Raw genomic sequence first — 24,790 nt, 5'->3', positions numbered from 1 at the left:
TCAAGCTTTTATAAGATCACCTGTTCTGATGTGAAAATAGACTCTTTGGTTTGGTTTTCTCTTTGGTTTCTCCATCAAAGAGGAAAAACAAGAAAAAGACCTGAGGCTCCAGCTATCACTGCACACACAGACCCTGACAGAGAGAGGGAGAGAGAAAAAGACAGAGAGAAATAAAGATACAGAGGGAGAGAGGAAGAGAGAAAGAGGAAGAGAGTAAGATAGAGTAAAAGAGAGGGAAAAAGAAAACAAGATACATATATATATATATATATATATACATATATATATATATATATATATATATACATGGGGGAGAAAGATAAAGAGGGAGGGAGAGAGAGAAAGAAAGACACAGAGAGGGTCAGAGAGAAAGAGAGAAGGATTGACAGAGAGAGTGAGAGCGAGAGAGAGTCCCGTCTGCAGAAGAAAGATATGGTAGGAGATCAATAGAAGTGGAGAGATGGACATGGAGTAGAAGAGAAACGGACAACAGGATAGAAGAAGAGAGGAAAACAAAGGAGTGAACACTATTGGATTTGGAGTTTGGCCTGTGGAGAACAGCGCCAGAAGCTCTGAAGAAGACTTGTCCAGCCCCTTCAAGGAGCAGGACAAAGACAGAAAGAGAGAAGAAAGAGGAAGTAGATGCAGAAGAGAAGGATGAGAAGGACATTGATAAACTTCTGGTCAGAGTTTGGAGTTTAGGCGTTAAACCGCTGCTGGAAAGTTCCAGAAGAGCTGAGGGTGAAGAGGCGGTGCCAAAATCCAGCTTCGTCACGGACAGACCCTTTCACTCCATCCTTCCTTTTCTGCTTTGGCAAAAATGTTTCTGGAGAGTTACATGCCTGGAGCATCACAGTCGCCATGGGACCACAGAACAGAGAAGACAAGAAGTCAGGAACTGAATCTGTGCTCTTCTAACTTAATTCTTTTAATATCATTAACAGCTAACATACTAATAACTTTATTATAAAGCATTTTTTTTCAGTTTTTGACATAATTTAAAAGTATCTGTTGCCCTTTACATTGTATATAAATGTCATGATGAATAAACCAAAAGAAATAGCCAAAAATGACTTGGAAAAAGGTCTGGTACCATTGACTTACACTGAAAGTGAAGGTTTTCCTTCTGACAACAGTGTTTATATATATATATATATATATATATATATATATATATATATATATATATATATATATATACACCGATCAGGCATAACATTATGACCACCTCCTTGTTTCTATGCTCATTGTCCATTTCAGCTCCACTTACTATATAGGTGCACTTTGTAGTTCTACAATTACAGACTGTAGTCCATCTGTTTCTCTGCATACTTTGTTAGCCCCCTTTTACCCTGTTCTTCAGTGGTCAGGACCCCCATGGACCCTCACAGGGCAGGTACTATTTGGGTGGTGGATCATTCTCAGCACTGCAGTAACACTGACGTGGTGGTGGTGTGTTAGTGTGTGTTGCGCTGGTCTGAGTGGATCAGACACAGCAGTGCTGCTGGAGTTTTAAAACACCTCAGTGTCACTGCTGGACTGAGAATAGTCCACCAACCAAAAATATCCAGCCAGCAGTGTCCTGTGGGCAGCGTCCTGTGACCACTGATGAAGGACTAGAGGATGACCAACACAAACTGTGCATTAGCAGATGAACTACCATCTCTGACTTTACATCTACAAGGTGGACTGACAAGGTAGGAGTGTCTAATAGAGTGGACAGTGAGTGGACACAGTGTTTAAAAACTCCAGCAGCACTGCTGTGTCTGATCCACTCAGACCAGCACAACACACACTAACACACTGCCACCATGTCAGTGTTACTGCAGTGCTGAGAATGATCCACCACCCAAATAGTCCCTGCCCTGTGAGGGTCCATGGGGGTCCTGACCACTGAAGAACAGGGTAAAAGGGGGCTAACAAAGTATGCAGAGAAGCAGATGGACTACAGTCTGTAACTGCAGAACTACAAAGTGCACCTATATAGTAAGTGGAGCTGATAAAATGGACAATGAGCATAGAAACAAGGAGGTGGTCATAGTGTTATCCCTGATCGGCATATATATATAGTGCTGGCGGGCTGACCCTCTGAAGATGACACCTTTCAGCGCCAGTGTTGTGGAAAACCTCAACCACGTGGCTACAGGGTAGAGCCACAAAATGCACAGCTGCTTGCCTTTGATCCATCACACCTGCCAGCACTCACTGGAGGAAAGGCACCGCCCATATAAACGCAGACGCTCCCACAGAAAGGTGAGTTGCTAAACTCCCCCATGCAGAGCGACTAACCACTGTTCTTTCCTTTGTTGTCTTTCTGTTTTGTCTTTGGCTGTCCTGCACAGACAGCTAACTGAAGGTGACCACAAAGGAGGAGCGCCCACGACCCCCGGTCCTCAGGAAAACTACTCTCTTAAATCCTGCAGGCCATTGTTAAAAGTCCATCGGAGGGAAAGACTGTACTCCGCCAGGCATCCTCAGTAAATTCCCCAAAGCTCCTCCCTACTTTAAGTCCCTGCTTTTCCCCGAACTAGTAATAAAAACAACCCTTTAGTGGGGCCCTGTTACTATCTTGAACTGTAGTACATGTGGTTGGCTCCCATTTGCTCACTAGCGCCCTATATAAATAAATATAAATAGTTTTAAACCAATTCTTGGCTGCCTAAGACTTTTATACAGCGCTGAACTCAACCCCTAAAAGTAATTTCTCTATTTTTCTATTTTAAACTGCCCTTACTACACAACTCTACATCACAGCTACTAGGCCTCCCAGGCTGGCTGTAGTAAATAGTGGATTTAGTGGGGCATGATGATTGGTTGAGGGGGTCATTGCCCCCTAAACGACCCCCTAATGGCATTCCAAGACACTTCCTTGGTCCAGTCTCATTAAACCACCATTCTTACTCACGTCCTCTGAGCATTTTAGACTAAGGCTGTTTAGAACGAAAACTGGTGCTTGCTTTGGCAATGCTGTAGTTAAATATGGTCATGACAGTAAAGCTTACTGAAAGGAACTGCATTGAACTGAACTGAGAGTGGAAAGAGAGAGAAAGAGAGAGAGCCAGCTTAGGGAGAAAGATGTGTAGTAGGAGAGTGAATGAAGGAGTAAAGGGGGGTTTTGGGAGGTTGGCTGCAGGTGTGTGAGCAGCCGTGGAGGGATTTAGGCGAATCAGTCCCAGTTAAGGCAGCTCTCAGAGGTCGATCCAACACCCTGAAACCTCTGCTTCTACCCCTCCATCCCTCCATCCTTGCATCCATCCATCCGTCTGTCCTGCAATCCCTTTTTTCCTCTCAAATTCTTACCCTCTAGCTGCTTGGCTCTCTGTGGAACAGGGCCAGAGGCACCTGGCGCCTGCCTTCAAACGCCACGGCCAGCCAGAATAGCAAAGCAGCAGCGCCGCAGGAGCACAAAGGAAGCACTCTGGGAATCAGAACTCAGAAATGAAATATTTTTTACTTTAGTTTTGAACAGAAACATTTTCAGCAACATTGATAATGTTTTTTGGATAAGCTGCCTTACAGTGTATTAGACCTACATTATTACAATACTAACATTAAATCAATTACAGTCGTGTTTATTCAGTAACTATTTTTTTAGTTTAAGAAAAAACATAATTTTAAAGCAAAAATTAAGTGGGCTATTTTACTGTGAAAGATGGCAACCAGTTAGCTAACTTTCAAACGTTAATGTTGGCTAGATAATACCTAGGCCAGGGGTGCTCAGACTTTGTCTCCTGGGGAGCCGAATTGGAATTCGTCTCATGAAAACATGAAGTAAACAGCAAAAACCATATTAATTAAAGACTTTGAAAAAGAGCTTCACACAGCAGGTAAAAGTGGCCCAGATCTGATTTTTCTGACCAAATCAGATTTTTTTGTTTGTCTGTTCACAATATCTTTTAAATGTGACCTGTATGGGACATCAGTCTGAACAGATCAGCTCCTAAACTGACCCACATGAGCAAAAGAACAGTGCTTCATGTTGCTTCACGTGGCTCATCCAGAGTTAAACAATCACGACTGCCAATGAACGCCAGTCACTCACGGAGTTTTCAGCTTCAGCTTCGCCAGCATCACAGGAGCCATCATGAAGCTTCACTGACTGACAGCTGGGCTCGTCACCCAGAGTGTGTTCAAGCTCACCGTAAAAAGGACTCGGTCACTTCTTTGGTTTGTGTCCTCAGATTCTTTAAACTTTGCTTTCAGACTTTTAACTGTTCTTTGACGCTGCAGCCGCATTTCTTTGTAAATCTCTTCGAACACAGAGCAGTTGTAATAAGTCTCTTATAATTTTTGTACAGAAACATCACTACAAATATTTATGAGGTCTCAGCAGCACAAAATTATGACGAATGTGGAGTTGGATTAACCTTAAAGTCGCATGAATTCTGATCTGGCTGTTCAGACTGAGTCGCATTGACGCAGATCGGATACGTATCAGATTTCAGTACCACATATGAAAGCGTCTCAAATCAGAATTGAATATGTCAGATTCAGTGTGTTCTTGCTGTTCACACTGACACACAGACACACATCTGTGTCACATATGAAGAAAAAGATCAGATTTGGGCCACTTTTACCTGCTGTGTGAACAAAGTCCTAGTCTTGGCTGACCAGCATAGAAGATAGCTAACAGGCTCCTCCAATAATATTCAGAGTCATTCTTTCAGGTGGAAGGATTTACTGTAAAATTCCAATATATAAAGTTGTTCCATGTTACTTGAATATGTTACAAGCTTCAAATGTCCATGCTTAGGGTTGAGCTCATACTTGGGCTGAAAATAAAACTTTTATATGTAATTTGTTGAATTATATACTTGAAAATCCAACATCATTGCTGGATATACATATGACATTGTAGCACAAAACAATAAATAATTTACCCTTTTATTACAAACATCTGGATTCATTCTGCAGTGTCACAAATGTTGTTTTCTACCTTGTGTGACAATATTGGTGCGCTGGACAGAGTGTACACTGTATTAAACCTGATATGGAAGTGAATGTACGCCACTGTAACATAACATTGCCAATTCTTCAGATATGCTATCATAGCAATAACCTGATAAACAAACGCTACTTTGAAAGTTTCCACACGAAACTCCATCTATATGCACAGCTGATGTATGTTTATGAATCTTAAAATGTCCTGCCATTGATACTGGCAGAGCATAAGTTTAAAACATATGCCTCACAATTACAGAGGTATGTGAATATAGCATTAGCAGTCTTGCCCAAGGACCCTTATTGTTGGAACTGCCCAGGCAGGGAACACCAGTATGATGTGTGGAGGGCAGCAGTATTGTCCACTGGCAATGCCACAGCCATCCATGGCCAGGAGTCCAAGGGACCATAACTGACCTCTTTCTGGGTGGGTAGAATGGTCTTTCCTCTCCCCCATCACTCAGCACAGTGCTAGCCAACAAAAGTTAGGGGTAGTGTCTGTAGTAGAACTGACAGTGTTCTCCTCCAAGCATGTTGAGTCCCTAAGGGAAAACTGACACATGGGAATATGAGAGAGAGATGACATGTTAGCTTATATGGACTGATATCCAACATAGATTTAGTCATATATAGACATATATGTGACATATATGCCAATTTATTTGAAATATGAGACATATATTTATTTCAGCCATATATCAGCATATACAAGCATATATTTTTAAATATTTGTGATAGACATCTGACGACAGCAGGAGGAAGGCAGTCGATTGGACAACGATGACAACCACAAGAGGCACAAAGGTGGGACACGAGTCCAAACTCCGCCACCCAGGCCCCACCTCCTGTTCTAAAGTGAGGCCACTGGACCACACCCTACGTTCGACCTGGGCAGCTGAGTTGCGGAGTCGGGGACAGTGACAGGGATGCAGAGCAACAAGCTATCATTCCCTCTCAGTTCAGGTGCTCACTTTTAAAATGAGTAGAGAGGGAGAGAGAGGGAACATGAGGCAAATTGAAGTGGTCTCGCTGCGGGACTGGAGGCTGTGCTCAGGACTTGCCCTCACTCCCTTGCAGATGTCATCCTCTCACCGCTGTCTTGTTTCGTTTGGGCCCTGCCTTCCTGCCGGCTCTCGCGGCCATCATCGGGGCCCCAGGGGGGCGGGCGCATGCCACACTTACATACTTGTGCCCTAAATATATGACCATATATTTTGAAATATATGCCTAACCCTTTATGATGTGCATATATGGCCATAGATAGATTTCTGTATGGGGCTGTTCAATGATGTTGTGTTAGCAGCAGAAAATATGCTGTGGGTTTCTTAACATGACTCAGAAAAGGCGTGTGCTAGCCTTCACCCTCCCAGCTTGGTAGCACTGTGTGACTGGGGGAGAGCTGGCTAATGGTTGGAACTGGCAGTGATTAGATTCAGGAGAAAACTGGGTAAAAATATACAACATCTATTAAATATATGCCTTTTTGTAGTCATCTGCTAGCCTTCAGAGTGATTAAACAATAGATTGCGGTTTTATTTGTGCCTGGACTGGCAAACCTAACATGTTTAACCTATATTATTCTTATATTATTTATGCATTTAATTAAAGTGTGAAAATAATACATAAAAACATACAAACCAGATGATTACATGGCCTGTTTCAAAACATGCAGAAAAGATGGGATGTCCAGTTTTAACACGGCTGGAATCTGCCAACTCTATACGCCAACCACAACATGCTGCAGGTTTAGCACAGCCGCTGGCTTTCTCTCTCTCTCTCTCTCTCTCTTTCTCTCTCTCTCTCTCTCTCTCTCTGTGATCCATTCGGGGGTGTATAGATGTGTAAAGTGTGTGGATCCGTGAAGGGGAAAGTTTTCTTCTCTCTCTCTTGAATGGCTGATGAAAGGTTGTGATTTTAGGGACACAGACGCTACAAAATGATTCCGGTTATCAAAGACAACACACGGGTTCCTTTCCGAGTCTCTCTCTCTCTCTCTCTCTCTCTCTCTCTCTCTCTCTCTGCTCTCTCTCTCTCTCACTCACTCTTCGCCCACCTCTCCCTATCCCCCCGTTCCCACGACAAGCAGCCCTCACTCATGCTTGCTACAAGTGAGTGACAAGGCAGAGCGGAGAGAAAAACAGAGTGGAACTTTTTTAAAAAGAGGAGGGGAGTCCCAGTGTCCCCGTCTTCAGCGGTGGGGGGTGAGCGAGAGAGTTTTAATAAAACAGCCGCACATTCAGAGTGTGTGTGACAGACTGTGACTGGCTCTAAGACCACAGGGCCTGCGGTAATCCTACACGCTGCTCCTGAGAGAGAGAAAGAGAGAGGATGAGAGAGGGGTAGGAGAGAGAGGCTAAGGATGTGTGAGAGGATGAATGGAGGAACGAGTGCGGATATGGGCAGTATTAGCACATTTGTCCTTTCTGAAGCCGTGCATTTGATCCCTGCTGAGCTCTTGGGCAATGAGTGTTTAGAAGTGCATGTTTTTAGAGCTCTTATGTCCTTAAAGTTGTGGTGTGCATATGTGTGATCGAGATTTAGGACATTCCTTTTACACTAAGATGCTTGCATGTACAACCCCATTTCCAAAAAAGCTGGGACGCTGTGCAAAATATATGTTATATATGTAAATAAACACAAAATTCAATGATGTGCAAATCATTCAAACCCTATATTTCATTGGAAATAGTACAAAGACAACATATCACATGCTGAAACTGAGACATTTTATAGTTTTTTAATACTTTATTTGCCCATTTTGAATTTGATGCCAACAACACATTCCAAAGAAGTGGAGATGGGGGCAACAAAAGGCTGGTAAAGTTATGTAATGCTAAAAAAAAACACCTGGTGGTTGATTGACAACAAGTTTAGTAATATCACTGGGTAGAAAAAGAGCATCCCATAGAGGCTGAGACGGCATGGGCAAGTAATGCAACAATTCAAGAATAATGTTTCTCAACGTAAAATATTTTTAAATTATAATTATAATAATTATTTCATCATCTATGGTACACAATAACATTAAGAGATTCAGAGAATCTGGAGAAATCTCTGTATGCAAGGGAAAAGACCAAAAACCAGTATTTGCTGTCTGTGATCTTTGGGCCCTCAGATGGCACTGCATTAAAAACAGACATGATTCTGTAGTGGAAATCATTGCATGGGCTCAGAAACACTTCTGAAAACTACTGTCTGTGGAAACAGTTCATCGTTGCAGTTAAAACTCTAAAACGCAAAGAAGAAGCCATATATCAACAGGATCCAGAAATGCTGCCACTTTCTCTGGGCCCAAGCTCATTTAAAATGTTCTGAGGTGAAGCGGAAAAGTGTCCTGTGGTCCAACTAATCAAAATGTGAATTTTTTTTTTGGAAACCATGGACGCTGTGTCCTCTGGGCTAAAGACCACTCAGCTTGTTATAAGTGTACAGTTCAAAAGCCAGCATTCATGATGGTATAGGGGTGCATCAGTGCATATGGCATGGGTAACGTGCACATCTGTGAAGGCGCCATTTATGCTGAACGATATATACATGTTTTGGTAACATATGCTGCCATCCAGACTACGTCTTATTCAGGGAAGGCTGATTATTGATTATTTCAGTAAGACAACAGCATTGCTCAATATTAAAATAGTCTGGGACCTAAACTGTCCTGCCTGCTGTCCAGACCTGTCAGCACTGAAAACATTTAGCGCATGAAATGAGCATGAAATGAAAAATACAACAAAGGGGACCTCAAACTGTTGAGCAGCTGAAATCCTGTATCAAACAAGAATGGGAAAACATATCACTTTCAAAACTACAGCAGTGTCTCCTCAGTTCCCAAACGCTTACAGAGTGTTGTTAAAAGAAGAGGTGATGAAACACAGTGGTGAACATGCCCCCATCCCAACTTTTTTGGAACGTGTTGTTGGCATCAAATTCAAAATGTGCATTTATTTAAAAAAAAACAATAAAATTTCCCAGTTTCAACATTTGATATGTTGTCTTTGTATTATTTTCCTTTAAAAATATGGTTTACATGATTCGCCTATCATTGCATCCTATTTTTATTTACATTCTGCACAGCATCCCAACTTTTTTGGAAAAGGGGTTGTATGTAATACATATGGAACCTGTTGTGGCTTCGGCATAGGAGAAGAAGATGCGAGAAACAGTGCTTTGAACGAGCAATCTTTTATTAACATGCAGCGTGGGAGACCCTTAATAGATCTCTTAATAGATGGGAAGCAGGGTAGGTCACCTCCAACCATACATCTCACAGACATGGGAGACATTAAACCCCACCAAGCAGCCCCACAGACCAGCACAAAGCAAGAGAAACAACACATGTACACATCCTCAAGCCCACAGCAAAAACTATTTACATTTTTAAGTCTCTCTCACCGCTGGCACAGCAGTACCCATGGCTCGCCACTCTGCATGGCCATGCCTTCCACACGTCCACAGCCGAATGGGCTGGTTGCAGGACGCTACATTATTAGTATAGCACAGGGTTCGGCAACATGCGGCTCTTCTTCTGCCCTGTTGGGGCTCAAAAGCAGAATCTGATTTGTAAGTAAAAATAAAATAATCCTCTTTTGCAGTAAAATAAAGCTCTGCTGATTCTAACTCTGTTTTAACAATAAACGCTCTTAAAAGTTATTGTATAACTGCTGATTCACCCCTTAAGGTTAACCCTGAAGGTTGACCCTGAAGATTGGTGCACAGACTGCTGGTCACTATAAAAACGCAGACAACAATCTCACCTAGCTGGTAGCTAACTAAAAGGCAAAGAGAGAGGTTTAAGACCGATATCGATAATTTGGAGACAAATAGACTCATTTACATTTATAATGACTCCAGCTGGTTTCCTGATACGTTTAATCTGCAACGAGAAACTGCCAAACACTAAAAAATCGCAAAGCTGAAGTCAGTTTCTCATTCGAGTTTTCCTGTTCCACCTTAAATGGTGCAGCAGTTTTTTTTCTGCTTTTTTTCCTAATACTGAAAAGAACTTAATAGGCATTAAATAAATGAAAGGTCTCTGACTTTTGTACAGCCCTACATAGTAATGTGTGTGTGTGTGTGTGTGTCTGAGGTGTTTATCTTAAAATAGCAGTAAATGTGGGTTAAGTCCTGGGAGGGGTCCTTCTTCTCAGACTTCTTCTGGACAGGCTCTGGCTGTCAGTCTGCTGCTGTGAAGACAACATGTCTGCCAGGGAGAAAAACTCCCAGCCTCACTCTCTCACATCACACACACCCCCTCACACTCCCTCAAAGGCATGGCAACATCTGAAAACACAGGCCTTCACACCCACACAGCCACCAGAGAGCCATTTACATTCAGGCACTGCAGTGGACACCTTCAGGCAGGGCTCAGTTTGAGGGACCTGCAAAGGGATGCCATTCTTCACATCAAAAACGGACAAAATCACCCCTCTTGTAAAACAACTGAATTTAAAAATTTAATAAAATAATACACTTGAATCAGTAAATTCAATTTAGAAACTTTCTCATCATCAGTATTTACCAGTCATTTAAAAAAAAACAACACTGGTTGTTTGAGCAAAGCTAAATTTGGCTTCTTATTCATAGTCGTAGACGTCAGTGTAACATTTAAAAAAGCACAGGGGACGAGGACCAGGGAAAAAGTACAGAACCTGACTAGACTACAGATTTAATTCATGGTTCACAGTTATTGTTCAGTGTTCATGCTGTGTGATGAGTAGCAGGTAGTGTTGGGGTCTTAGGTTTTAACTGTGCAGAGCTGCTGTTTTTACAGTGTTTCTCCAGAGAGTCAAAAGACTCTGGTAGGTTTACCACCTCATTTACAAAACAGTTGGGATGCTGTGCAAAATGTAAATAAAAACAGAATGCAATTATGTAAAAAAGATTTAAACACTATATTTAATTGAAAATATTACAAATACAACATGTCAGATGTTAAAATTGAGAAATTACAGTGTTTTTGGAAAAATATGCCCGTTTTAAATTTGATGCCAGCAACACATTCCAAAAAAGTTGGTACAGGGGCAACAAAAGACTGGTACAGTTGTGTAATGCCAAAAAAACACCTGGTGGAACATCTTAAATAATTAGGTCAGTTCGCAACAGGTCATGATTGGGTATAAAAAGAGCATCCCAGAGAGGCTGAGTGTTTCAGAAGTAAAGATGAGGAGGGGTTCACCATTCTGTATAAGACTGCGTGAGCAAATAGTGCAACAATTCAAGAATAATGTTTCTTAACATAAAATAGCAAAGAACTTTTGCTTTTCATCATCTAAGGTAAAAAATAATAAAAAAGATTCAGAGAATCTGGAGAAATCTCTGTATGCAAGGGACAAGGCCAAAAAATAGTATTTGCTCACCGTGATCTTTAAGCCCTCAGGAGCCACTGCATTAAAAACAGACATGATTCTGTAGAGGAAATCACTGCATGGGCTCAGAAACACTTCTGAAAACCACTGTCTGTGAACACAGTTTGCGGTTAAAACTTTATCATGCAAAGAAGAAGCCATATGGAAACAGGATCCAGAAACACCGCCACCTTCTCTGGGCCCAAGCTCATTTAAGAAGGACTGAGGTGGAGCTGAAAAGTGTCCTGTGATCTGACAAGTCAAAATTTGAAATTCTTTTTGAAAATCATGGATGCTGTGTCCTCCGTGTTAAAGAGGAGAGGGACCATCCAGCTTGTTATCAGTGCACAGTTCAAAAGCCAGTATTCATGATGGTGTAGGGGTGCATTAGTGCACATGGCATGGGTGACTTTCACATCTGTGAAGGCTCCATTAATGCTAAATGATATACACAGGTTCAGGCAACATATGCTGCCATCCAGACGACGCCGGCCTTGGTTATTTCAGCAAGACAACGTCAAACCACATTCTGCATATATAACAACAGAATGTCTCTGTAGTAAAAGAGTTCAGGTGCTAAACTGGCCTGCAGTTCAGACCTGTCACCCACTCAAAACATTTGGCGCATTAAGAAATGAAAAATATGACAAAGGAGGCTCTGAACTGTTGAGGCAGCTGAAATCCTATATCAAACAAGAATTGGAAAAGAATTTCACTTTCAAAACTACAGCAATTGGTCTGCTCAGTTTCCAGACACTTACAGAGTGTTGTTAAAAGAAGAAGTGATGCAGCACAGCAGTAAACATGCTTCTGTCCAAACTTTTTTAAACATGTTCGTGGTATCAGATTCGAAATGGGCATATATTTTTCAAAAACAATAAAATATTAACATTTGATATGTTGTGTTGCACAACATCTTCAATTAAATACAGGGTTTAAATGATTTGCACATCATTGTGTTCTGTTTTTATTTACATTTTGTACAGCATCCCAACTTTTCTGGAAACAAGGTTGTATTTTCAATGGCTCAGTGGCCACCGTTAACATAACTTATTATTCCAGTTGTATAGTAGAAAGAGACTCGCAAAGCATTTTGGTGTACAATTGGCTGATGTATTAGTGCATTGTGGGAGATTGTATTGCCCTCAAAATCACCCTGGAACTCCATTTTACAATTTGGACACCGAGAGAGAAATGGCTGACGTACATAATAGTGTCCTAAAACGTAAATAGTTGACTTTCAGTCAAAGTCAAGACCTGTGAACTTTCTTTAAAGGGCCCATATCATGAAAACACAATCTTCCTTGCTTTTTTAAAATAAAACAGTTTAATGTGGCTGAGCAGACGTTATTTAATTTATTTAGTCATTACATATTCAAGTCCTTACATATTCATGTTCATTTCTGTGTCCAGTCTTTGAGCCACCAAAGGCCTTCTGGTGTCTTTAGAGTGCAGACCTCAACATCACTGAATGTGTTTGGGGTTATTTGGGTCATGATTAGCAGAAAATGCAACCAACTTCTAAGACTGAACTTTGGAGGTGTGGAAAAATATCCGTGCAGATTTCTTTGAAAAACTGAAAGTGATTCTCCTGAAAATAGCAAAAGCTGTAAGAAAGGCAAAGAGTGGAAACACTGAATACTGAAAAAAAAACTTATTTTATTGAAAAAAATGAATCACATTGACCGTTTTAACTGTAAAATTAACTGTAAATTAAATAAATAAAGGGTGGTATCTGACTTTTACACAGTACAGTATGGCTTTCCACTTAGAACTCACCATCCCCCCTTGATATTTTTTCCAATTTGACTGCTGCTTGCAAACCTGTCCAGACTGCAGAGAAACACCAGCAGCCATGTCACATCAGCTTGGTCCTAAATACCCCCAACCTTTGAAGAGCGTCTCCAGGTCTCAGGGCTTTGGGCTTCTCCTGTTTCATGTTGCATTTTCTTGGCAAATAACATCTGCCTGACACGAGCTGGGGCTACCGCTGGAGACCTGGCTTCTCGCTCACTCGGCCACAGGAGAGGCCCGAAATGGGGCAGGCAGGAGACGAACGAGAGAACTTATCCTTCATCGAGCTCTGGAGAGAGAAAGAGAGAGAGCGAGAGAGAGAAAAAGAGACGGAGGGAGGAGGGGGGGTCTCTGGGACTCTTGCTGTCACAAACGTCAAGCTCCTTTTGATGCATGACAGAAACTAAAAGGGGGAAAATTGAGAAAGATGAGAGAGAAAGATGAGAGAGGGGAAGAGAGAGAGAGGGAGGAAGAGAGAGAGAGAGTATGGTAAAAGGTGCTGCAAAGTGATGAAGACCTAAAAGTACATGTTATCATAGGAGAGCTGTATCGACAAGAGCAAAGTAGCCCCCATAGAATGAGGAAAAATGGCCAAGCGAAAGAGAAAAAAAACCAGGTCCAGACAGATCCAGGGTGTCAAAGTGCACTTAAGAATCGTCATTGAGATGGAGGTGAAATAACACCTCTCAAAGGGCACCGTCCCCACTCTCTCCCTCTCTCTCTCGGGTCCCGTCACAGTTTGACAAAACGACAGCTTTTAATTACTCAGACTGTCTTTGACCCATATGCTCTCCATTCAGTAAAGGGACAGGAGACTGTGTAAATCAAACACACCTTCCACAACCTCCCTGCAGCTTTTTACTCTTTTATACTGCACAGCATGTTTAATGATGTCCAAGTCAGGCGACTGTGAAGGCCATTCCAAAAGCTTCAGCTTGCATTTCTTCAAGTTGTTCAAAGACAATTTAGAGGCTCTCAGTTTCAGTTTCATTTTCCAGACACTTTAGCCAAGCGCGCTAACACTATTCCTCCTAATAAACAGACACACACTTTTGTGTGACTTTTGTGATGAGGACGCAGGTAAGGTTTCCTTCTGATGACTCCTCAATGAAAGGAAAGGGATGAAAAGAACAATTAAGGCCTGATGGGACTTGTGTTTAAACTTTTGCGTGTCACAATTACTATTTCATTTTTTTTTTTTTTTAAATGAATATAATGGCTGAAACCCCTTCTTCTTCCAATCTAACACCCTATAAATTCACATCCTCGACTTTCATTCCTGTGACAAAGTGTTCGCAGTCCCCACCACCACCCCATTTCCTCCCTGTTCCTCAGCCCTGCATCAGTCCTGCTACAGCCATGAGGGGGTCTGGCCTTCTAGCTACAGGAAGAAGCTTCCCAGAACTCCAGCCCAAGTTCTCAGAGTTCTCCCCCACCCTCAATCAGTCTTCCCTCATACTACCACCACCATGTTGACAGCTGCAACAGTGTTTACATATGTGCTCCAGACAGAACTTTGTCATCCTATTGGTTAACAACAAGTAATGCGTTATAGGAGATGGCAAACTGGGCAAAAAAATACAAAAAATTCTGACCTGCCAGACTTTGTTGGGGTGTTGTGGGGCGCCCCAAACATGATATCGCTGTTTGACGAATATTTCACACTGCAAGACCTGTTCATCGTTCCCAGCACTCATATTCGGGTCTGACGCTGGAAATTGGCAAGATCGGGCTGAATTTGTGTAGTCTGATCCCGGCATAAAGGGATGCTCTGGCCAAGATGAAAAATGTAACCATTGCCACATCTGTTGTAAACAGGCTTACTTTCATCTTACAGCAGTGCTGCATTAGTCCCTAGAGATATGCCAGCTTAAAGACTCAAAAAAACCCTTCTGATGATGAATCTTTTGATTTTTTTTTTTTTGAATTTTTGAAAAACTGCGAGCACTTTGGGATGTTTTGGAGCAGGCTGTTTGGATTTTGTTTTTCTGTTATCTTGTGAATGCAGATTGAAGGCGGATTTAAGTTTGAACCTTAAATTAAGGTCAGTCAGGCAACTAAACGAGACAGCATCAAAGTCCGGTCCTCCAAATGTTGCTCCTCCTGATACTATAAGCTTACAAACCAATGTAATAATAAGGACCTACTGATATACATTTTAGAGTGGATCTCCTGGAGCGGGGTTGGTGACCACTGCTCTACAGCCTTTTTTACAAAGATAATTTTAAAATATCACTGTATTAAAGCAATTCTATTTATTCAAACAGAGTATGTATATATGGACATTGATACAGCATATGTCTGTAATCCTAGGTTGACTAACCAGACACTCGCAGATATAAAATAAATGAAGGTTTTTTAAAAGGAGAATTCACCAAAGGAACAGGGTTTACACCAGACCGGGTCAAAAACCAGAGCAGCAAAACAAGATACGTGGGCTCAGGCAAAAGTTGAAGTAAAGAAACAAGTGAGGGTCAAAACCAAAAAGCCAAAACACAGGTAAACTGAGCCAAAGGGCTGTGTGTGTGTATATATATACATATATATATATATATATGTATATATATATATATATATATACACACACATAGGCAAACAGATGAACATAATCAGTACTCAGGAGACTGGGATCTGCTGACTGAATGCTGATTGGCTGACTGACTCACATGACACATTGAGGAGTCTTGGGAATTGGAGTTCATATTGAAGTGTGAGTCCGACTGAGAACTGGGAAGTGTGACAGTGTCGACTCTTTACTAGCCTATGTGTCTCCACACACATTGAGGAGGTGGTCATGATTGTGTTTATGTGTGTATTCCTGGTGGGAATATACCAAGGCACAGTGTATAAAGTGACCAAAGGATTTGTGTCCAAATGCCATGACATCAGAAACACTTTGCTGTGTAATCAGACCCTCCTTCACTGCCAGCTTGAGCCCAACAGTGTACGCTGACTTATATCATATGGTATCAGGTGTTATTGGATGTTGGTACTTGTGCATCTTTAAAAGGACAGGGGTACTCGACAGCCCTGATGGTATTGTTAGTAGACTGGGGTTAAGACTGGATTATAGATGTCCAATATCTGCGAAGATAATCAGTAAAGACCAGCCTGAAATTGTGACACCTTATGCAGTTGTCAGGAGGGGCATGTCAGCCTCAGAATCAGCCCCATTATTCTGCATTGTGCATCAGGCATTAGGCTCATGTTTGGCTGCTCTAGAGTCCCAGTCTATCGGTCAGTGCTTTTCTATGGAGATTATCCCAGCTGTTTGTGCTCAACTGAACACGTCTCAGTAATGGGTGCACTTTAAAGTACCTGAACTCACCAATTAGAAGCTGTCTACAAACTATACTGTTTTTCAAGAATAAACTGAGATACTAATGTCAAGAGACCGTGCTTTACAATTACTGGAAAGGCCTAGCCGTAATTCCAGTCACTGTAGTTCTGCAGTGACATCTGGATTGGATGTATCTGCAGCGTTCAATCAAGCGGAGTGGCGTCTTCATGGTTTTTCTCTGAACTCCAATGGCCCTTCACCTTTTGAGTCATGTCTGGGCAGTCATATGATTCATTAGAAGAAAATCAAAAACCTGGATGTGAAATAGTCTCTTTCCTCTCTTAATGAAAAAGACAGATTTCAGAATGAGGGGCTATGAAGCTCAGCCCATACCATTTCCTGGATTCATGGTTAGATGCCGCTTCACTCTGATATCCAGACATCACACTTAACCCTGGCCTTCAACCATATAATCTCACAGCCATGACTTATGTATACACTGTAAACATTTGTAGATATTTCCTCAACCAGCGTTTCTTCTGAAATCGAGGGTATTGGTAGGGAGATTGACAGTAACAGTCTCCATTCTTCTCAGAAGGCTTTACACTAGATCAGAGTGTATCCAAAAGAGCTGGTGAGGCTGCAGTTTTTCATTCCAAACAAGCAGGAGTACATCTGATTCCACTTCCTTAATCTGGTCAAAGTCTTCAAACAGTTGATGGTGTGAACTCCTGCTTTGGTGGAAAACCTGCAGGCCTTATGCAGATAAGATTAGACACCCCTGATCTAAATGTTGAAACATTGTTGTGAAGATATGACTGCATTCAGCCACAGAAGCATTAGTTAGGTCAGGTACTGCTGAAGCTCTGGATTACAAACGCCACTCCAACTCATCAGGTACTAGATGAAACTCCATCACTCCAGAGAACACAGTGCTCCACAGCCTAATGCTGTGGGGCTTTATACCCTTCTAGGTGACCAAGGTTCAGGGCCTTCTAGGCCTTCAAAAAAGCCTAATGATTTCTGGGAACAAAAAAAGTGTAATTTCCAGTTTTCGGTCATTTTTATTTAATATAATTTAATTTTTATTTAATAATAATTTATTTAATATAAAATAGTGTTACTAAAAAGAGAAATATAAATATGAAATATGAATAAATGTGAAAATGAAACATTAAATGTGTATGTCAGAATAAGAAGAAAAGCTATCAAGCAACAGCACAGTCTATAAAATAATAATACACACTTTCAAAAAAAAGAGTGAGGTTTTTTTTTTTGCACACTTTAACATTTAAACCCAGCAAGATATGCCATCCAAATGCTGCAGAGCGGACTTTTCTATTCTTTTGTGATCAAGGTGATGGATGCTCCAGCGAGGCCACACAATGAAAGTGTCCGTCACGTCACCCAGGTTAGCCTACACCGCTAAAACACACCCCAAATCAGCTATTTGCCTTGCTTAAGCTCAACATTATACTGCTTTTCTCATCTCTCACAAAGATCTGAGTTATGACACTGCAGGGTCTTTTATGAACGAGAGAATATTTGATATGAATACATGCCATTAACAGTTTATTCATTTACCTTCTACTGTATCTTTCTGAGATATGGCAAAGATACAATAACAGTAAATGAGGATATTCATTCAGTCTGAACCTCTAAATTAATTCTTCCCAGAGCAGTTACTACTAGGCCAGATGGAGAAGAACAATAACGTGTCACTCAGAATATTATTTTGTGTAATAATGACATCAACATTTGAATGCACTCCAAAGTTGCTAAGACCTTCAACTGTAAAAGGTTTAATTGTTTAGCATCATGGGAAAAGAAATCAGGAATACAGTATTTAAAACTGGCACAAATAAAGTGTTTTCAGTTGTTTGAGAAATCCTATTTTGAGACATCAGTCACCAGAGCTGAACCCCACTGAACATCCTTAGGAACATAAATTATGTCTTAACACACCTTGTGCTCTGAAACAGAGGGGAACAATATGGATCCTTCAATTCTGCAGAAAGCTGTAGAAACAATGGCAGACAAGGTCTCTGAGTTGAGAGTCCGAAAAGAGTCTCAAGTCTCTGAGGTGTGAGTCGTAGTCAAGTCTCGGGTCTCTGAGTTGAGAGTCTTAATCGAGTCTCGAGTCTCTGTGGTGTGAGTCCAAGTCAAGTCTCGAGTCTCTGGGTGTGGGCTCAAGTCAAGTCTTGAGCCTCTGAGTTAAGAGTCTGAGTCAAGTCTTGAGTCCAGGTGAGTTTCAAGTCTCTGAGTGCAAGTCTGAGTTCAGTCTTGAGTCTCTGAGTGCAAGTCCAAGTCAAGTCTCGAGTCTCTGGGTGTGGGTCCAAGTCAAGTCTTGAGTCTCTGCGGATGCAAGCCTGTATTCAGTCTCGAGTCTCTGGGTGTGGGTCCAAGTCAAGTCTTGAGTCTCTGAGTTGAGAGTCAGAGTCAAGTCTTAAGTTTCTGTGATGGGAGTCCAAGTTGAGTTTCAAGTCTCTGGCTGCAAGCCTGAGCTGAGTTTTAAGTCTCTGGGTGCAAGCCTGTGTTCAGTCCTGAGTCTCTGGGTGTGAGTCAGACCAAGTCTTGAGTCTATGGGTGTGGGTCCAAGTCGAGTCTTGAGTCTCTGAGATGAGAGTCTGAGTCAAGTCCCAAGTCTCTGACTTGAGTTCAGTCACATCTTATGTCTCTAGGATGCAAGTGCAAGTTAAGCATTAAGTCTCTGAGTGCAAGCCTGAGCTCAGTCTTGAGCCTCTGGGTGTGAGTCTGAGTCAAGTCTCAAATCTCTGAGTTAAGAGTCCGAGTCAAGTCTAAAGTCTCTGAGCTGAGAGTCTGAGTCTTGTGTTTCTGGGATGCAAGTCCAAGTCAAGCCTCTGAGTGCAAGTCTGAGTCAAGTTGAGAGTCTCTGAGTTTAGAGCCTAAATTGAGTGTCAAGTCTAAGTTGAGTCTTAAATCTCTGAGAAGAGAGTTCGACTTGAGACTGGAGTTTCTGAGGTGCAAGTCCAAGATGAGTCTCAAATCTCTAAATTGCGAGTCTGAGACCAGTCTCAAGTCTCTGATTTGGGAATCCAAGTCAAATCACAAAACTTTTTAGTTGAGAGTCTAAGGTGAGTCTTGAATCTGTGAATTTTTTGTCCAAGTCAAGTCACTGAGTGGCACGTTCAGGTCGAGTCTTGAGTCTCAAGTCTCAAGTCTCTGAGTCCAAACTGAGTCTTGATTCCATGTCAAGTCTAAAGTATCTGAGTTTAGAGTCCTAATTAAATCTTGAGTCTCTGAGGTGAGAGTCTGAGCTCAGTCTCGAGTCTCTGAGGTGAGAATCCGAGTCCAGTCTCGAGTCTCTGAGGTGAGAGTCCAAGAAGAGTCTCAAGTTTTTGATGTGAGAGTTTGAGTTGAGTCTCTGAGGTGAGAGTCCAAGTTGAGTCTCAAGTCTCTGAGGTGAGAGTCTGAGTCAAGTCTCTGGGGAGCAAGAACAAAGTCTCTGAGGTCCGGTTTTCAATAGAGAATTTTGGTCTCATCATTAGCTACACCTGTCAGGTTCGAGTATAGAGCTTAAAATAAAGAGGAAAAACAACTTGAAATGGTTGGTTAGTCTGTAGTTTGTAAGCACAGCTAGTACAATAAGTAATTCAGATGAAAGTTTATTAAATTTTAAAGGAATGTGATCTGTAACTTACTAAAGGTTCAGGTAGATTAGCTGACAAATAGAGGTAAATTAGCTATTGCTAGCTGTGCCTCTTCTTTTACTTTTCTTTTGCACTCTTACGTAGCAACTAGATTGTTGCTAGTTGCTCACTGTTGCTAAGCACTTTCGCAGAACATTCTCAAAAATCCCATTCCTATAATCCCACAGTGAGAAACTATAAAGGTTACCACATACTGGACTGTAGCTAGAATGTGATGCAGTGATAAACAAATTCAAGTTCTGATACACTGTACACCACTGTACTATACTGAATTAATCACGTTTGATATTAACTAACTAACTAACTTTTCACAAACTGCTTTTGAGCTAAAAGATACAAGCTGAGGTAACAACATGAATCCAGTTAGAGAAAATATCCTCAAGCAAAGGTCCGAAACATCATATTGTCTAAGTTGCATCAGGATTCAGCGCCATATACTGTAAACTGAATTAGCCTAGTAGGTATATCAACATCTTATGCAGTCAACAACTGAATGTCAAATCAAATAAAGTATAATTCAGTAATATTTCAACAACATTTATTGTCAGTTTTCTCTTTTTAGAGCGCGACATGTAAAATAATCTGGCCGAGTAGCGTCACGTGATATTTACACCGCATGCGTTTGGTCTGTGAGTTTCCCCGGCCGGTAAAGTTACCGTAAAGGCTAGAAAAGTTACGCCGATTAAAATAGGACCACACTGTCGAAATTAAATAATTAGCTATAGTTTATCGGTTATAGGTCCAAGTCTGCGTAAGACAGCGTCCGGGTCGGACCACGGTCCACCTATTAGTGACCTCTGCTGTAGAAGATCACATGTGGCATTTGAAAGTCATTAAGATAAACAGTGCAATGCTAATCATCTGTCCCCTCCGTTACTAGGTTAATAGCCTAGTCTTTTCTTCTACCTTATCAGTTAGTCAGCTAATTTATCCCATTAAGTTTATATGAGTAGAGTGTAAAAATGAACTTGAGCTAAATGTTTAGCAGCACTCACAATGCAACACATTCTATATAGCACAACTTTGTATCTGCTATGTGATGCTGCTCAATGTTATGTGGCATGGTACGGTGCGTCTTGTGTGTGGTGGAATTTGGAGTAACTGCAGCTTTGGTCAAGTAGCTACTGGTGTAGACACTAACTTAGCTAGCCAGCAACATTAGAACAGCTAAAGCTGGTCAGATATCGATCCCCAAAAACTTTAATCACACAACATGAGTCAGTTATAATGGCTGGAATCAGGGATAATGGCTTATTGCTCACTTATTCATTTGGAGCTCTGGCTAGCTAACTGCAGCTCCTTCAGGTGGGCTATTGATGATCCAGTGCCCTGATAAAGGACAAAAGGGTCAAAAACTGATGTCTTTGACGCCGTGTGAACTGAGAACAGGGCTGAATGTTTAGGGATTCTCCAAGCCGCTCAGTCCAAATTAAAACTAGGCCTCGACCTCACCAGAGACGCAACCCTTTAATCCCAGTTTTAATCAAACTTTAATCTGAGGAAACTATTAAAATCTCAGACTTGTTGCACAAGGTCACACCATATAAGAAGTGCAGCGATGTAATTAAGGATAATCAGCCCACCCGCCCCAAAATAAGCAATCACCGCGGAAACGAGAAAGCCGAGTGGATGTCAAGCAATGAAAACTCTGAGATAAACGGATGAATACAGATGAAGAGGAAACAAAAGCAAGCGTGTGCCACTGATGGGGCCTTGACAGCCTTCACACGCCTGATGAGCGAGGGATAAGCACTCCTCCATCTTCCCTCCTTTTTTGTCGCTGCAGTGAGGTCCCCTCTCGGGCCCCCCGACTCAAACGCCTGTCTGAAAACGGCTCTCTTTCCGCCGGCGAGGGACACGCACTCAGCAGTGTGTGTGCGGGTGTATGAGACAGTAACTCCGTGACACACTTCTCACACGACTTCACGCAGCTAACTCCGACTAGCGTGAACGCTGTCAAAAAAACACAGCTGTGGTGTGATTCAGCTGAAAGTGGCACAGAAAAATGATCAGTGTGACAGGACTGAGTGCTTTAGAGAATAAACATGGAGCCCAAAAAAAGAAGAAAAGTGTTGCTCAGTAACTCAGCGAATGTGGTTTGAGAGCGATTGCAAGTGAAAACTGACCTTTTTTTTCACAGCTTCATTATGAAGCACGGTTTCCATTCAAACACAGAAGTTAGTGGCCACTGGGCACAAACATTTGGCCCCTGACTCTGCAGCCCTTACTTGGCTACCTTTTTTTGATGGACAGGGAATTTTATTATGATATCACAGCAGCAACACAACTGTGTTGGGCAAATCACCATTATAAAAGCGTATTTATTTTTATTTATTTATTCTCATACTTATTTTTGTTTTTGGAAGAATGTTTCTGAAAGTTTTGGCCGAGCTACGTACTCGGGGGGGGGTTGTGCTATGCAAAACGAAAACCAGTAGTTCTAGAAAGAAACCTCTCAAAATGTATACACTAATGGACAAACGTTTGTGGACACCTGATACCTGTATGAGTTGTTGGACATCCCATTCCAAAACCATGGACATTAACATTGAGTTGTCCCCCCTTTCTGGCTACCACTCTTCCAGGAGGGCTTTCTGCATTAATTGAGATAGTAATGAGCTAAATATATACAAAATCATAATTTATAGGGAACTTTCTATTGGGAGGTGCCTGTCCAAACACTAACCCCTAAACGTACTTGTGAAAATAATATTTTTGGGGTTTATTTTGCATTTTTTTCAATGTTGTTTTGAAAAGATCTTTTTCTTCTAAAGTGAAATTGAAAGATTTGGATTTATCATGAGGTTAATGTTTAAAATGTGTAAAATACAACTGTTATACCAACCGTTACTACCAAAACAAAAAGAGTTATTGTCCATGGGCGGAGCCTTATTTTAGCCACACCCCTGCATTTTAGAAGAGGAATTGAGACTGCATCCCTGTCCCTCATGACCACATGGGGTGTTTCTCAATACTAAGGACTTCTACAGTGCACTTAGGTTCTGGTGAAGAACGTTCTTGACAAGTTACCTCGCAATTACATGAGGACAGAGGACACGTACTGACGTGCTTTTTGACTTATTATTGCACAGTAGTGCTCTCGAGCCCAGCTGATTTCACCAGTGTTAAGCTACCATTTAGTAGCTGATAAATTAAGAAAATTACACTTTGAATATTTTTTAAATGTTAATGAACCAACAGTGGGATAAACTCTGATTAAAAGCCTGGATTTGTATTCCATTTTAAATGAATATAACTGCAGCATATGGGACAATCCGAGTAAAAGAAGTCGTCAAAGCAGCCGTCATCGCTGAGCTGAGGCGCTAATCCAGAGGTGAACCAGACTGAGGAGAAAGAGAAGAGAGTGACACTTATTTTCAGCTGCGTCTCTTTGCCATGATATATACGGATGTGTAAATACAGCCATTTGATTCTTTCCCTTTTATCTTAATTTAAAGGTGTTTAAATATTACTAAGGAGCTAACAGATTGAAATGGCACAGGGTAAACACACAAAGAACATCCCAAATGTCACAAATCAGCACAATTACTATGTGCAGATGTCACGTCTACTGCTGAGGACGCCTCCTCTGCCTGTCCTCTTTCCCCTGCAGGATCACTCCCCTGAGTCAATGACATCCCATCGCCTTCAACCAATGAACATTCATTCCAGCGTTCCTCCTCACTGGAATTCTAAGTTGCGGCACCTGTTAGTCATTACGCTCCATTAGTCAGTTAGTATATAAAGCCCAGGCTTTAGTCTAGTAACTTGTGAAGTATTGCCCACACCTTCCGTTGCATACTGAGCGTTCTTTGTTTGCCTTTTATGTATGATCTGTTCTCCATGTTTTGACCTGCCCTTTCTGTCTTTGCCCTTTTTTTGATATGTTTGCTGATAACTTGGACTGGTCTTTGGTTACTCTCTGGATGTCCCTTTCGTTTTGGTTCTCTTGCTCTCTGGTTCTGACCCTAGCCTGTTCTGACTATGCCCACTATACCACTACAAAGATCTCAAGAAAACTTCTTTTTTTAAACGTCTTTTTAATATCTTTTACCCGTGAGCTTCTGATCTGTGTTGACATTGTAACAGCAGAAAATAATTTAATAAATATTTTAGCGTAAAGCCTTTCACATTTTTATATATAAAAATCTATATAAACTCTGACAAGTCAACCTCTAAGTGCCCATCCACAGTGTGTATGTCTCAGATGCCAACATAACTCCATCTTTCAAGTTCTTCATCATTTTCGTTGGCCTGCTTGCCTTGAAAAAAAATGGATGAAGCCATGCAATGATTCCACTTTGATAGATGGCGAGAAGTGTTGTAAACTATATTCAACTTGATGACTTAGCTAAGGCTACCGCAGTTGGATGTCACTATTAATCTAGATGGCACCTCATCCTGATGAAATGTCAGAACAGACTTTCATACTAAGGTATTATTGTGTGAAACGAGCAAAGATTTGACAACTTTAAAGTCTGTTTCTTGCCTGTTTGTTAGTAGATGTAAGTGCACTGTTTACTGAAACAAAGATAACTTATAAATGCGCAGCTGTGGGTCAGTATTATCTGCCAGGCACGATGACGCTGACGGAACTGTGAATGACAGGACTTTCAGGTCGCTCTCTTTGGTAAGTCATCCTCGATAATAATATTCCTCATTCCCCTGAAATGCAACTAAAACAGTGGAAAACCAGGAGGACCTATAGAGCAACAGCCATGGTGAGCAGTTTTGAAGTACACATTGTTTTGAAGTAAATGTGT

The sequence above is a fragment of the Colossoma macropomum genome, unplaced genomic scaffold (assembly GCF_904425465.1).
Source record: "Colossoma macropomum unplaced genomic scaffold, Colossoma_macropomum, whole genome shotgun sequence".
NCBI classification, from domain to species: domain Eukaryota; kingdom Metazoa; phylum Chordata; class Actinopteri; order Characiformes; family Serrasalmidae; genus Colossoma; species Colossoma macropomum.
This window is presented reverse-complemented; position numbering follows the sequence as displayed.